This window comes from Hippopotamus amphibius, chromosome 5, assembly GCF_030028045.1.
Source record: "Hippopotamus amphibius kiboko isolate mHipAmp2 chromosome 5, mHipAmp2.hap2, whole genome shotgun sequence".
Lineage (NCBI taxonomy): Eukaryota > Metazoa > Chordata > Mammalia > Artiodactyla > Hippopotamidae > Hippopotamus > Hippopotamus amphibius.
The window spans coordinates 148,781,670-148,798,308 of NC_080190.1; the positions used below are offsets into that span (position 1 = coordinate 148,781,670).

The following is a 16,639-nucleotide window of genomic DNA, read 5'->3' on the forward strand; positions in this document are numbered from 1 at the left end:
ATGCTGCACACCTGAAATTAATATAATATTGTAAATCAACCATAATTCAATTTAAGAAATGCTTGGGCTAATTTTTAAATACCTGCACAATAAATACTTTTTAATTGTTTTTTGGTAAATAATTGATGTGTTAACTTGCATCAAGCAGGGACATGGCATTTTAGTAGCTAAATAATGTCTACTAAAAATCTATTATTTTGATGCTCTGTGAAAGACACTGTGAAAGACTATGAAAAGACAGCTGCAGACTGGAAGACTATATTTGCATGGGCTATATTCCACAAAGGATTTGTATCTAGAATATATAAAGAACTCAACTGTAAAAAAAAAAAGGAAAAAATCCAATTACAAAATGGGAGAAAAACATTTCAGTGAAGAGGATACCAGATGGCACATGAAAAGATGTTCAATATTATTAGTCATTAAGAAAATGCAAATTAAAACCACAATGAGATATTACTACATACCTATCAGATCAGCTAAAATAGAAAATATGGTAAAACCAAACTCTGGCAAGATTCTGCAAAAAACTGAATTAACTTCCTTATTGCTGGTAGAAATGTAAAATGGTATAGCCACTCTGGAAAGAAGATGGCACTTTCTTGCAAAAATAGGTATAATCCAGTAATTGCACTCTTGCACATTTATTCCAGAGAAATGACAACTTGTGTTCACATAAAAACTGAACATGGATGTTCACAGGAGTTTTATTTGTAATAGCTTAAAAACTAGGAACAAACTACCTTCAGCAGGTGAATCATTAAACTAAATCATACCATGGAATATTGCTCAGTAATAAAAAGTAATGATGATATACAAGGCAGCTTGGATGAATCTGAGGGGAATTAAGATGAGTAAAGAAATACAATAGCAAAGTGATTTATATTGTTTGCCTCTATTTATGTAACATTCTTGAAGTAACAAAATTATGAAGCTGGAAAACAGATTACTGGTCCAAGAATTGTAGGGGGAGGGGTTGGAAGGAAATGACTGTGATTATAAAACAGTAACAGGAGAGATCTCTGTGATGGAACTGTACTATGGTTTACCTCTGATGGTGTGATCAAATCTACTTAGAACTATATGAACAAAATAAACATAGACACACAAATGAGCATATGTAAAACTAATGAAATCTGAATAAGGTTCGTGGATTGTTATCAATGTCAATTTTCTGGTTGTGATATAGTGCTATAGTTATACAAGAAATAATCATTGGAGGAAATTGGGTAAAGGGTATACAGGGTCTCTCTTTATTATTTCTTAAAACTGCATATAAATCTGAAATTATTTAAAAATATTAAAAAGTTTAAAAAATCATTAGAGGAGAGTAGTATGGGACCATAGGAAAGCAACTGTTCTTCTATATACAGTATATGGCACATTTAATAATATAATTAACTACAATTATTCAGGTTAACGTAACAAGATATTATTTTGAATTACCCCAAAGCACATTTACCATAAAGCATATAATTAAGTATCAAGACAAAGAAGCTATTAAAATTTTCATTTAAGCTTTATTATTAAACTACATTCATAAACATAGGATTCAGCAGTTGTACAAATTATTTTAAATGTATATTAAAGCAACTACACAAATTGCTGGATTATAGACACATAACTGGTATTCACTCATTCATTTACTAACTTAATATATTCCAGGCATTGTGCTAGGTGCTAGGAATACAAAGAAGAAATAAGCAGACATAAAACTGAACAGACTTCAAATTGTTCAAACTGTGTAGCAGTGGCACCTACAGATTCTGTTGTATACATCCCTAGTAGGTAAGTAAGCAGGTACAAAGGTAGGTAGATAGATTAGATAGATAGATAGATGATAGATGATAGATTCATCAATATACCAATCAACCTGTCTTAATCCTCCAGGCATACTTTTTGTATTGATAGCACATCTCCCTAATTCTCATATACAACAAAAAAACCAGAGAATCTACACACAAATATTGTAATGTTCTGACTCAAAGTCATCTGGGAATCAAGAGGACCATATCAATTAAAAAACTGAAAAAAAAAACCCAAAAACTAATGTTGGTGGTATGTTAAGTCTAAGACTGCATAAAAGCAGCAACAACAAAACACTGATATTATATATAATCAAACACACACACACACACACACATATATATATATACATACATACACACAAAACTGAACAGACTTCAAATTGTTTTATATATCTTTTTGGAAAGGGTAAAAAAAAATCATCATTTTTAAAAGGGTTAATTTTTAAAGGCTTATTCTTTAAAAAGCATTACAAAAATGTACACTGCAAATGTCATTTTACCAACTACTTAAATTAAATCTATGTCATCATATACATCATCAGAAATCTTAACCATTTGCTTAATCTTACTGATAAACTAGTGTTTGTGAGCAATGGCCAAGGACAGAGACTACACATGTCTAATTCCTTTAATTCTCCTAACAATCCTATGGGTCAAGTGCCATTATTGTTCTTATTTTAGAGGTGAGAAAACTAAAGTTTAGAAAGATTAAGTAACCTGTTCAATATTACAAAAACTAAAGAGTACAGAACCAAGGTTTGAATCCCAATGAGTCTGATTTCAGAAGCCAAACCCTTACATGTTACACTGGACTGTCCTCTTCTGCCTGTTAAGTGTTCTAGAGATACAATTTCTTTCTCAGTTAAATAAAATAAACCCCATTAAAAAATTACAAACAATACAGAGATTGTATCCATAAATAGAAAAGCTACAGTGTGCACAAATGTGTCCATCTTAAAAATGTCCAATCTTCTTTAATTTGAGTTATTTTTGAGGGAGTCATTTTTAGTTGTTAATAGAATAACAATCAAACTCATATAGGGGAATATTGAGGGAAGTGGGGCAGGGACTTGGTTCCAGTTTCCAAGTGGATTTGTTCTGTAACACCCATCAGTGTTCCTTACCAGAACATCCATTATGTATTAGAGAGTCTGGCAATTATAATCTTTCAATATTGATAGATTTCTTTTTTGTAAATGCTTTTGTGATAAACTCAGTCATTAAGCTGTTCTTGAATTGCTCTGGGATGGTTTCCACTAACACTATAACTGATCTATGAACTGGTTTTACAATATAAAGTGGGGAGAAATATTCTACATACAAGATTTACACTTCGGGTGCCCTTTTTGGAAAGGAGTGATATAAATGCAAAATGTGCTACAGCTTTCAAAATGAAAAGCAGAATGATATAAAAGATTATGAAAAATTTTCTTTTGTTGTTGTTTTTGTCACTGTTGTTGAGGCTTCCTATGTGCTGGACTCTGCAAAAAGCTTGAAGCCTAATATGAACATTCTCAAAGTAAAAATGTACATATAACAATGTTACAAAAATACTGAAATGAAAGCAGTTGGTATAACTGTCTTACCTGAATTTGAGGGAAAAAATATGTTTTGGCCCTATTGTCAGAGTTACTGTGCTTACAGATTTAAAGTGGAACCTAGTAGCTAAAATATAAAGGCTTCAATATGACAGCTAATATATAATATGTAAAAGTATTCATTTGCCTTTGGGTCTGGTTGACTTGAAGGAAGAGAAGTGGTAAAACTGTACTATTCCTTTTTCTCTCAATGAATAGGTAAATTAAGAGTAAGATTTTAAAACACAGTAGAGAATGATGCGGTTTAGTGGAAGATCAAATAAATTTTTTTTCTTACAATTCCTTGAGTTCTAAAAGCAATTAGTTAAATACACACAGAAACAATTACTTGCTATGAATGCTATTGTCTTATTTTCTTTACTTATTCAAAGTTTAATCTCTGTACTGTTTATACCCTGTGTTTGTAGGTTGGCAAAATTACATTAATTTTGGCATCAATCATTCTTGTTTTCTGTATTAAATGTAAACTATAGCCATTGAAGAAAATAAACATTTAAAAAGTCATGCTATATCTCCTTAGAAATTAGGGGTGAAATAATCTCACAAAATCAGCATGATTTAAAAACAATTATATATTAGTACATAATAAGTGTTAGTCACATGTAAAAATAGATTAAGAATTTTTATTTGATATTTATTGTTTACCTCTGTGGGGCACACAATTCTTAAGACATAGAATTCTTATTTGCATCTTATTATTGCTGCTATACATTTTTATTTATTTATTTAGTTAGTTAGTTAATTTTATTTAGTTTTTTGGACCACACTACGTGGAATGCAGGATCTTAACTCCCTGACCAGGGATCCAACCCAGGCCCCCTGCATTGGAAGCATGGAGTCCCAGCCACTGGACCGCCAGGGAAGTCTCTGTTAATATATATATTTTTCAGTAGATGTTTGTTCCTCTATTTATTCTCTTCTTCTGTGGAATCATGCATAGGCTGTTTCTATACATTATGCATCTATACATCTATAAGGAGGACTTTTTTGCAATTAAGTATTTTAATTTATCAACTATTTTAAAAATATAAAAACTAAAAAAGTATATATTAGAAAATAATATACTTTCCACCAATGTAGTAACATAGGTAATTTCTATTTACTCTCTTAATTTCTTTAGTTCAAATTACTTCAAATTTAATTGATGAAATTAGTATCTGTTCTATTAGGTTTGTCATTTATTCTTGATTTTTCTTAACATAAATATGTAACGTTAGCATACATTCCCACAAAGATAAAGGGTCTTAACAACCTTGTTATCTCACCTGCAATGATACCATGAAAGGAAAGATTCTAGAAAGTGCACATAATAGACGTATATGCTATCCTATCCAAATATAGTTTGGATTTAGCTTTCAAAACCTAAAGAAATTGACAATGAAAGATGACTTCCCTTCCTTGTCCCCCTGCCCCCAAAAGAAACTGCCATTTACATTTTGGTTAGTCTAGAACAAAAATTATCAAGTGGTTAATCTGTTTCACAGCTGTTATACCAGCTGACTATTCAGTAGAAATGATAAAGGTCACAGGGAAAAGGTATATAAATAAAAGAGTATGTGACAAGTTAATATTGTAGTATATATGTAATATGTATTGGATATTTACTATCTTTCAAACACTTGTACTATGAGCTGTAACTCATTTGATTCACAAGAAGTCTGGGTACTATTATTATCCATATTTTCCCAATGAGGATATTGAGGCTTAAAAAAGATAAGAAGCCTGACCAACATCACATAGTTACTTAAAGTGGATAAAGTGCCCTATGCAGACATGAGACCATAACTGAGGGACATTTCTTAAGTAAAAGTGATAGTGTCTTTGTAACAAAAAGTGCTGAAATGTGAACTATAAAGCTCAAGTGAAATAATGACTTCAATTGAAATTTCTAAAATATGTTATTAATTTTTATTGTCAAATCAGAAGAGCAACTACCTACCTGCCTATCATTCTGATTGGAGTAGTCCAAAAATCTACATACTTATAACACTTAGCTTTAAATGTATTAATTTATTACTTAAAAAAATGCACAGATATTAACAATACAGTCTTATTCACAGGATTCCATTGGTATATATCGTGTCAAACTGGAAAAAAGTCTGTGTAGCTAAGAAAGAGATGTAGTTGTTCAACATAAAGGGTAATTAGAACAGATACCAATAAAATAATGATGATGATGATGATTGTCTCTATTGAGTGCATACATTGTGCAAAAGACTTGACTAGAAGCTAAGTTTATACTCAGGCTAAAACACAAATCCTTATAAAGTATTATCATCCCTATTTTAAATCGGCAACATAAGCCTCCATGATGTTAAGTTTCAGCACAAACCTATCCCATTACCAGATAAAACAATAAAAAAGTCATGCCCTACTAATGGAACTTTGACAGTTGTTTATTAATGAAAGAATTCTGCAAAAAAGTTAGACTTAGATTGAAACCCAAAAGGCAAGAGCAGTTTATAACCCTTCATTACACACAGAAACTTTCTTGCTCCCGATATTTCACGATAAAAGGAAGCAAAAAAGAAAGACTCAAGGTTATTTTGTAGGTATTTTAGAAGTATTAAAAATAAAATTTAACCTGATATATGCCAAATTTAGCCATATATGGGTCAAATGGTATTCTGTAAGTAATTACAGTAACAAGGACATTTCCCCTCCAATTGTTTTTTTCATTCTCTCTCTTATTTCTGCCTTCTCTTTTCTGATTTCTTTCCTTACAGTTCATTAAGAGAGTAGAAGCAATTAGATAGGAGCACCCTCACCAAATATCTGACATCTGCACCCATATTCTCTGCTTCCTCTCCTCTTGCAGCGAAGAAGGTGCCCTTGTTCAATATAAAGCTAACCCTAGTTCTTGTGGTATCAAAACCTCTCTACTACTGGTATTAAAACCTCTCTACTTCTCAAGGACTTCATTCCTAAACATTTTTCATCTCTTCTGAATCACTAGGTTCTCCTTCTGTACTGGGTCATTCCGAATAACATACAAATGTGATTTATAACTTCCATCTTAAATAAACAAACAAAATCCTCATTACATTCCCATCCTCTTCCAACTATTTTTCTCATTTCCCTCCTTTCCTTAGTAGGAAACCTATTAAACATCTGTCCTAAGAGAGATATCTATACAATTGTCTCCAGTTTTCTGAGCCATTCATCATTCACTGAATTGTTCTTGTTAAATCTAGGCTGCCAAATTCAATGGTAACTTTATGCTTTCTTTTTTCAGAAACATCTCAGCAACATTTGTCACACCACTTTTTTTTCTTGGCTTCTCAGTCATCAGACTGCTAGTTCTCTTTCTGGCTTATTTGATGCTCTTTTTGGTATCTTTTGCTTTCTCTACCTTGTTAACCCAATGACTGAGAGCTGTAGTACCTCAGGGATTAGTTCTTAATGGTTCTGCTCCCATCTTTCTACAGTTTCTCCTTGGATAAATTCATCTTACCCCACGGTTTTAAATGCTGTTTTTAGTTTAATGCTTCCCAAATTTATATTTTCAGTCTTAATGTTTCTCCTGAGCTTCAGACCATTCTATTCAACTGCCTATTTAACTTCTTGTATATCTAATAGAACCCTCAGCTTACCATGTCGAAAACACTGGCAAAATTATAAAATCTTTTAATTTTCAAATTTTTGGAAATAAAAATGTAAAAAATATTAAATTTCACCATGTATAAAATTTTTTCTTATGGTATTGATATCAATAAAATCAAATAAATATTGTTCTATTTTGAAAGTAAAAATTTCTCACTGCAAATTTATTTCTAATTTAATATAATACCCAGACACAAATACTTTTGTTAGAAATAAATTCACCATGGAATGTAAAATCACTGACATATGAAATAAACTGAATATTAGCAAAAATATAAAATCTTGTAATTTTTACTTTATTTTGTATGGAAGTGATTTTAGCTTGTATAGTAGCATTTACTTCTAATAAAGTGAATTTTTATATCTGGTCAGTATAATAAATTAGAAGTAAATTTGTAATGACAAATTATTCCTTTAAAATGGAACTGTTTTTATTCCAGCAAAAACAACTTGTATTCAAAACAGTTTTTTCTTAATAATTCTCATGACTCAGGGTGTGAAAAAAATAGATATGTAAAGGTAATACCATTTCATAACTTGTATATCATTAAAATAATTTTTCAAGATCTGTTATTTACATGCCAATTACATACGTGCATGTCTTCTCATGTAAATATAAAAAGAATTTATGCTCAGGCTGAGAAAATTTACATTAGTATCACTTAGGAATTGTTTTTACAATGCTTTTAATCTTCACCAATAGTCTAAATCCACTGAAACAGTTAAATGCATTTATTATTAAGTAACATGGGACCTTATCAAATCAAGCTTTCTTATACCCTAGGAATAAATTGACCCTATTTATAAGAAATTGAAGAGAATCTTTCACAATAGTTAAAAATAGTCCATCAAGTATAAACAACAAGGTCCTACTATACAGCACAGGGGACTATCTTCAATATCCTGTGATAAACTATAATAGAAAAGAATATATAAAAAAAAGAATGTCTATATATGTGTAATGGAGTCACTTTGCTGTACAGCAGAGATGGGCACAACACTGTAAATCAACTATACTTCAACAAAAAAAATAAAATTAAAAAAAGTTCATCAAATAAATATGTGCGAAATGAATGAATGAATGAACAAAACTACAACTAGTCATTTCAATTTATGCTTAAGGTTTATTTATAATTTAGTATTTGTTTGCCACTGGGAAACATTTATTCCAAGTCTGTAGTAACAACATTTATATTACATTTTAATTTGCTTTAATCTATCTGGACAACCTGAGGCTGTTTTCAAAACAATACAGACAGCATTAAATACTACAGAAAATGACTGAGTTCTCACCATTTTTTATAACTCATCAGTACTGTAAATATACTTCCGACTTCTCATTTTATTTTTGTTTTCATCTAATTGAAAGTGTAATTTAATTGGAAATGTGCACTTCACTTAATACAGATTTCACAGTCCTAACTAGCACATGTATAAGTTTCAAGTATATTATGGATGATAATTCAGAAACAATGTCTGAATTACCATCTTGTTGACCTTGGGCAAAAAATTAACATTCTAGTTTTCTTACTGCATTGCTTTGTACGACAAAGATTAAATACACTTAAATCACTCATAGTTCTTGTGTGTCCTTTACGTTCAGAACGTTGACTCTTTGGTATAAACTTGTTTATCTCAAGAACTTTCAAAAGAGAAAAACCTTAGATTTTATACAGTTGGATAAATAATACTATCAGAAGCAGAAGATTTGTACTGTAGTCTGTATTGCAGTAAGAAAGGGACACTGACCAGTTATAGTAGTTCTCTGAATTTTAGCTCCCTCATTGGTAAAACTGACACAGTAATAATTTCCCTGCCTGATTTAGTATTAGAAAAAAATCTTAAAGTTCTTGTCTAACAATTATACTGTACAATTCTATGAAAATATCAACTCTGAGACAAATCTTTAATGACCAGTAGATTTTACTATTCACTGTGTTGTTTGTCTAGTAGTTGTATATATTTTTTTGCAATATGTCAAGAAACTTCAGCAAGGTCATAATCCAAATTTGGTATTCACAAGGCCTTACACTCTTCTCTTCCAGTTTCATTGCCTTATATTTTTGTATTGACTAAGAAGTGACACTATATTCTCCACTTCACTATCTATAAGGAAATCAAGATGGGTAATGAGAATATTTAACCTGGAAGGAAATCCCATCCAGAATCAAATCAATCAGAAAATACTTGAAATGCAGATGGTAACCTAGAGGTAGATTTCACCCTGGAGAATTTTGCCCTTGATTGAGTCCTTGCTTTGTACAAGATCCATCAATTTTATAAAGAATGTTCAACATCATTATTAGGCCTACTTTCTGCCAGCTACCCAGTAATGTGGCTATCTTTAGAATTTCATTATGTTTTGAAGGATACACCTAATGATATGGCAAGTCAGGTTAAAGTAGATGGCAGCAGAACAGAGAAATTCCTATCAGCGCTGGAGGGAAACAAACCTGCTGATGCAGGGGATGCAGAAGAAACCTCAAAGCTACTGTTGTAATATACTTCCAAGTATTTTATAGAGAAATACCTTTAAAAAATACATATTTACTCATTTATTTCACCAGGTAATTGCTGTGCACCCATTATAAGCCAAGTATGCTTGATGTTGGAGAGGCACTGTAATAAGAGGCAACACCTCCATACCATCATTGATTCTTATGCTCCAATAAGTGGACAAAAGTGAAGATAAAATCACTGGTCTAATTTTTTCAAAATCAAAAGGAATGTTAGGTTGAAGACTGTCAAAGGTAACTATACAGGAAACTGATTTTATATCCAAAGATTATGAAGGATTATATAAAAGCCTAATTTGAAATTGAATACTAATATTTGGAGATCACCAGAATTAATGAGCAAAAAAAGAGAAAAAGCATATGAAGATTGTTTCACATTAGTTCTAACTGATGGTATATAATACCAGCGTACTTTTAATTTTACATTATTAAAAAACATCCTACTCAATCAGATTCATTTAACATTTACTAAGTACTAAGTACCAGGTGCAATGCCAAGTCCTGGCGATACAAATATTAATAGGATAACATCTTGCCCTTCAAAGTAAACAATCTAAGAGGGACAGCAGATGTGATATGTCTTTAACATAATAAAATAGTTATTAAAATCAGGTGACATTTGTCATTCAAAGGGAAAAATTGTGGGCATGAAATAAAAAGCTAGAAGTAATTTAAATTATGTAATTAAAAAGTATGTATTGATTTGCTAGATTGAAAATATTACATTGATGAACATTTCAAAATAGCTGTCTATGCAAAAACTACTCAAAATAATTTCTAAAAAATTAAAATGCCATATATCTGTGAAAACCAAAAACATCTTCTTTATATGAATTAATTAAACATTAAAAACAAGGTAAACAAAATAATCATTTGTGGTACAAACACACATTCTCTAATTGGTTTCTTTGACATATTTAATGCCATTTTATTATTTTTTCTTAAGCATGTGGTTTTCAATATATTTTTATTTTATTGGTATTGTTAAAGGTATTTTCAATACATTTTAAGTTGTTGGCATGTTAACAGAGCTCTCCACAGAGCTATTTTTAATTGAGAAAGGTTTTTCTTTATAGGTGTTCAGGTATCTGGTATGCTTAGGGCTAATTCTTTAAAATACAGGAAAGTTTCAGTTTGATTTTATTTCCTACAACAATGTGTAAATATTTCAGCTTAAGTATTTTCACAGATAGTAAAATTTTACTTCTTTTCAGATACCCTTTTTGACAAAAATTTTTACAACATAAAACTTACCAAATTGCCTTAAATTATGAGTTTTTGGAATATTTCACTTGTAAGCTGTATAACTGTATGTTTTCTCAATTTTATTCCATTATAGTATAAAATATAAATTCAATCATTAAAAAAAGGAACTTCATCAAAAGATCCTCCCTTTTCACAAGTCAAATCATGCTAAAGGACAATAATAGTTTCAATTTTTAATTTTATGCAGTGTTTTAACTTTTATACTTTCATAAAACAGCATTTAAATGTCTTCCTGTTTCCAAACTTTGTTTTCAATAATTATAATTCATCAAAATTTTCAAAAGCTGAAGATTGATTTTTTAACTTTTTTTTTTAATGTGGACCATTTTTAGTCTTTATTGAATTTGTTTATTTTATTGAATATTTATTCTTTATTTTATTGAATATTTATTCTTTATTGAATATTGCTTCTGTTTTATGTTCTGATTTTTTGGCTGCGAGGCATGTGGGATCTTAGCTCCCTGACCAGGGATTAAACACACACCCCCTGCACTGGAAGGTGAAGTCTTTAACCACTGGACCGCTATGGAAGTCCCAAGAGTTGAAGATCTTTAACATACCAATAACTGAATATTTTGATTAAAGATTTTTAAATGATTCTAACATAAATTAACCAAAGTTGAGGGTTTTATTTTCAAAAATTTAAAACCATGGTAGGACATTTTGGTTGATTATGAAAAAGAATGCTTCAGAGATGCAGACTTTTCTAAGTCTGAATGACAATGAGCATCAAAAAGAGAAACTATTGTGGACATACTACAGTTTACTTCTGAATTAGCAGTGCTTTGTCATGTACAGAAAAAAATGTAATTCAATTATTCTGCTGTATATAAAAATATCTGTAAATTTTAATGACAATTTCATTGTGATGGGTAGAATTTGCTTGGTTGAAGTTATGAATTATATGTACACCACAGCAAGTTCTAAGTATACAACTGTTTCCTAATTTTATAAGAGCTTTTTTTTTGTCATGAAGTTGTATGTCACCAAAATTTATATTTGTATTAGTATCACAAAACAAATAAGCCTTACTCTTAACACTATAATTTTAACATATGATCTTTGTCTCATTTAAAAAAATATTTAAAAGATAACTGTTTGCTGAAAGTTTATAAAATATATTGTGGTGTTAACATAAATAGAAGTAAGAAAAATGAAAACAATAGCCCAAAGGAAAGAAGGGGGAAATGTAAATACACTATTGTTAAGATTTTTACATTATATGTGAGGTTGTTTAATAGAATTTGATGGTAGGTTTTGATCAAAGATGTATGCTATCAATATCAGAGCAAGGACACCCCCACTTCCAAAATGTTTAGCAAATAAGTTAATAGAGGAGGAAAACATGATGGTGGAAATGCACAGGTGGGTCCAATAAAAAATAAATAGCAATATGGTAGACAAATTCAACCATAAAAATTACATTATGTGTGAATGGTCTAATGATTTAAAGACTACAATTAAAGGGCAGAAATCTTCAGACAGTATTAAAAAACAAGGCTCAACTAAGTGCTATCTCAAACCATGTGCTGTTTAAAGTAGAAATCTACTTTAAATATAAAGACACTAACAAGTTAAAAGGATGCTAAGTGAAATACCATGCAAACACTAATTGTAAGATATTCATATCAGACAATTCAAACTTTAAGACAAGGAAAATTACCAGAGAAAAAGAAAGATATTTCACTGTAATTAAAGAGTCAACTCATTAAGAAGGCATAGCATCTCAAATGTATGCACCTAATAACAGATCTTCATAATACACAAACATGACAGGACATGATAAGAGAGAAAAAATAAACAGGCAAATCCACAATTGCAGTTGGGCATTTCAACACTACTCTTTCATTAGTGAATTAAAAAAAGTAGACAAAATATCAGTAATAATATAACACTATTATATTATATTATACTATATATTATATTATATGTATATCAGTAATATCACAACACTTCAAACACTGTGCTGTTAACAAACTGTACCTAACTTGTATTTAATTCCCAGTAATGGAGGTGTACATGCTTTTCAAATGCACATGGCTCTTTCAGAAAAACATATGCTGGACCATAAAACAAGTCTAAGTAACTTTAAAATTACTGAAATGTTAAAATTTTAACTAAATTTATAAAATGAGATGTTTCACCTTTGTCACAATGAGCTTTCAAAGACCATACACTCTGCTTCATAAAATGGAGTAAAAGTAAAACTTTTGCTGGAATTAAAATATTTGAGATGATTGATGTTACTGATGTGACATATGAGATTGGACTCATTTAACTATTTGCGAAGTTCTGCTAAGGAAGCTGGCATGTTAACACTTTTCATATATGCAGAAGAGATTAGAATATAAAGTGATTAAATTAGTTTACTAGAGTTTCATTTGTTCTAAATGAAAACTCAAGTTTTTTTTAAAACGGATTTATGTCTTCTAGTTTTCACATGGTCAATGACACCACTATAATCCCCATGTATGTTAACATACATCATGTACAAGTTGCATTTTCATCATCAATTTTCTTTAGAGATATTATTGGATTATTTGATGATTAGCACATCAAAATTAAATAAAATTTGATGATTAGCAGACATTATGAGCAATTTGTACAAAATCCTTATATGTAAGTAATAAACGTCTAAGAACCATGTAGTTAATCCAAATAGGTGTTTCAACAATTTATCATATTAAAATTTGTAGGTAACTTGTTCATAAAATAAAAATACCAAGTATCAATATCTTAAAATATTAATATACTGTTAGGTCTAAATCTCATGGTTTAATATCATATATACTACATTCTCAATCAAAATATTCCATCTTTCACATGAGGTTAACAAGTTATTAGGAAAAATTGGTCTATTAATACCAATGATATCAGGGTCCCAGGGATAAATCCAAAACCAGGGAGAAATTTTACTTAGAAAATAATCAACTAAAAAAGAACATGGCTATAGTAGATAGGTACTTTAAAATAATCAACTTAATCAATCATAATAATAATGTTTAATACATCAGGTACTTTAAAATGACAAAGATGCAGTTAATGTATTATCATGGCTCCAAATCACCATTTAATTATGTTTCATACGTTAGAATATGCAATTGCCCCCTCTGTAGCTTACAGAATGTTAATAAAATACACAAGCTAAGAAAGTCTCAGTTAATTCTGTATTCTACTAATTTTTTGACTACACAGAAAAATAACCAATCAGTACATGATTTACCCTTTTAAAATATTTTTACAACTTACCTAAATATGTTTAATTGAAATAAGATCATGTGGAACTCCCTGCTTTTTTAAAAATGTGTTTCTGGATGCACAAAAATGCTTTGATTCACAAATCACAATAAACAAAAATTCTTCTAGATCCTTTCTTGCTATCTTTCTGGGCTTAGTTTCAACGTCTGTAAGAATAAGTTTGTCTGACATCTTGTTGATCTCTGCTTGGGGTCTTCCTGACAGCCCCCTTCAGTTGAACTTTCTTTTGAATATCTTGGTGGAATTAGCTCTCTTAATTAATGAATATTCAGTATGTACTTTCTCATTAAACAAGGAGTTTAAAAAATTCCACTGCTGCCATAAATGTCTATTGTAAAATAATAAAACAGTATTTCTATGATAAAATAAATAATTGTTAATTTACCCTATAAAATAAATAACAAACCCTAATGGCAAGAGCATTCAGACTGAAGCTCTGCTGCACATCTGTTCAACCTCTACTTCCGTGCATATTTCAAGAATACACACTTCTCATTGATTTGGCCAACTCATAGCCTGACAGCTTTCTGTATCTTTCAAGCCACAGCAAGATTATGACATAACTTGCTGTTATACAAAACAGCTGGCAGGGTAACAGCATCAAATACTTCTCCCACTACCATCCAAGTTCAGAATGAGTTTGATGTTAATATCTGAGAATATCTTCATTTTATCTACAAGTGCCCTATATGCTATCCATGAAAAGGAAGTGTAAGTTATCTGGCATCCACAAAAGATTGGCAAATAGAGATGGGTTATCAGTATTTGTCTTTCAAAGTTAATCATGTATGATAATTATTCTGAATACTTGGAATATATCTTACACACTACTAGATGAGATCGAATACAAAGACAACAGCTAGTAAATACATCTTGGCTATTTTAACAGAACTACTAATAATGATACTTTGTTGGTAATGGAAAACACAGACCAAATGCCAATCCAGTCAGGATGCCAGGAAAATAGTCATAAACCAGGACTGTCTTGGGCAGACTAGAATATATGGCCATTCTAATATGACATACACATAGCGCCAGGGCACCACAGATGTGGAATTGACTAATTCTGCCTAGAAGTTCATCAGTACTGAAAGCATCATTTGACCTGGGCCTTGGAAAATGCCTAAGAATTTATGGACTTTTGAAGTGGACCTAAGTGTTCTGGGAACATGGAAGAGAGTTTGCAAAAGAAACAGAAATATAGGGACTTCCCTGGTGGCGCAGTGGTTAAGAGTCCACCTGCCAATGCGGGGGACATGGGTTTGAGCCCTGGTCCAGGAATATCTCACATGCCACAGAGCAACTAAGCCTGTGCCCCACAACTACTGAGCCTGCACTCTAGAGCCCCCAAGCCACAATTACTGAGCCCAAGTGCTGCAACTATTGAAGCCCCCGTGCCTAAAGCCTATGCTCCACAACAAGAGAAGCCACTGCACTGAGAACCCACACACTGCAACGAAGAGTAGCCCCCACTCTCTGCAACTAGAGAAAGCCTGCATGCAGCAATGAAGACCCAACACAGCCAAAAATAAATAAATAAAATAGAAAAAAAGAAAAGAAAAGAAACAGAAATGTGAAAGGTCAATGTCTTTCCAGGACAGTGCAATTAGATAATTAGATGTATATAATTGAATAGCGAGAGATGAAGCTGCCAGATAATTTGGGTGCAAATTGTGGAGGCTTTAAATATAATTCCATAGTTTTGGATTTATGACTGTGTAGCCATTAAGGAATTTTAAACAGAGGAGTGAAGTCTGATTTATATTTTCAAAACATCAGTCAGGTGGAAATGTAGAGAAAAGTCTGGCTGGAGAGATAATCGAGTGAGTGGCTAGCCAAATGCTGCAGCAGTGCAGGCAGTGATAATGAGAATGGGAACAAAGAGGGGCGCACCAAGCCTCCTTTAAGGCTGGGTGACATCAACTTCTCATGACTAAGGAATGAATCTCCTGGAGAATTTTCAACAGTATGAGCTATGGACCTTGGTATTTGTATTATCCAGCAGGGGCAGATTCTTAATAGAGAGGTCAAAGAGTGAAGAGCACAGAAAATGCTCTGTCAAAATCAACGATTCTGTGGGCAAATGACAGCATGATACCTAAAGATGTCCTCCCTGAGGAACTAAAGTGGGACCAGACAAGAAGATTACAAATTTAAGTAGGGGATATAGAGGCTAACTGCTGAGAACCAAGGACAGAACATAGGACAGCATGAGGTGGCAATGCCAGACTTAAGTAGCTCTGATTAAGCAAAAGTGCCTTGCAGACTATAACACCAAGGGGCAAAGCGACAGACTACAAAGAATGAGCAGATCATGAACTAGAAGGCATGAGGCTGCTGATGGTGGCTTGACAATGATTATGCAGTTGGTATGTGACCTATATTTCAGTTAAATTCACTTTGCACCAAGTTCACTGAAATACATTTCGTTTGCTGCATTTTGTTGCTTAAGACTGTTTTGCTGCTATTGCTCTGACTCGTCTCTTTTTTTATTTATTGACACTCAACTATTTGCTTAAAAGAGGAATAGGCATTGTGTTGGTGATGGAGGGTGGGTGGGAACAGAATGAAAATCTGACTTAATAAAAAT

At 31.6% G+C, this 16,639-nt stretch overlaps 1 protein-coding gene across 2 annotated transcripts in view; it reads right to left on the reverse strand.

Annotated features, from left to right (window-relative positions):
- Positions 1-16,639, reverse strand: part of CSMD3 (CUB and Sushi multiple domains 3) — a 1,219,369-nt gene that overhangs the window by 260,988 nt on the left and 941,742 nt on the right. The gene's annotated exons all lie outside the window — the stretch shown is intronic.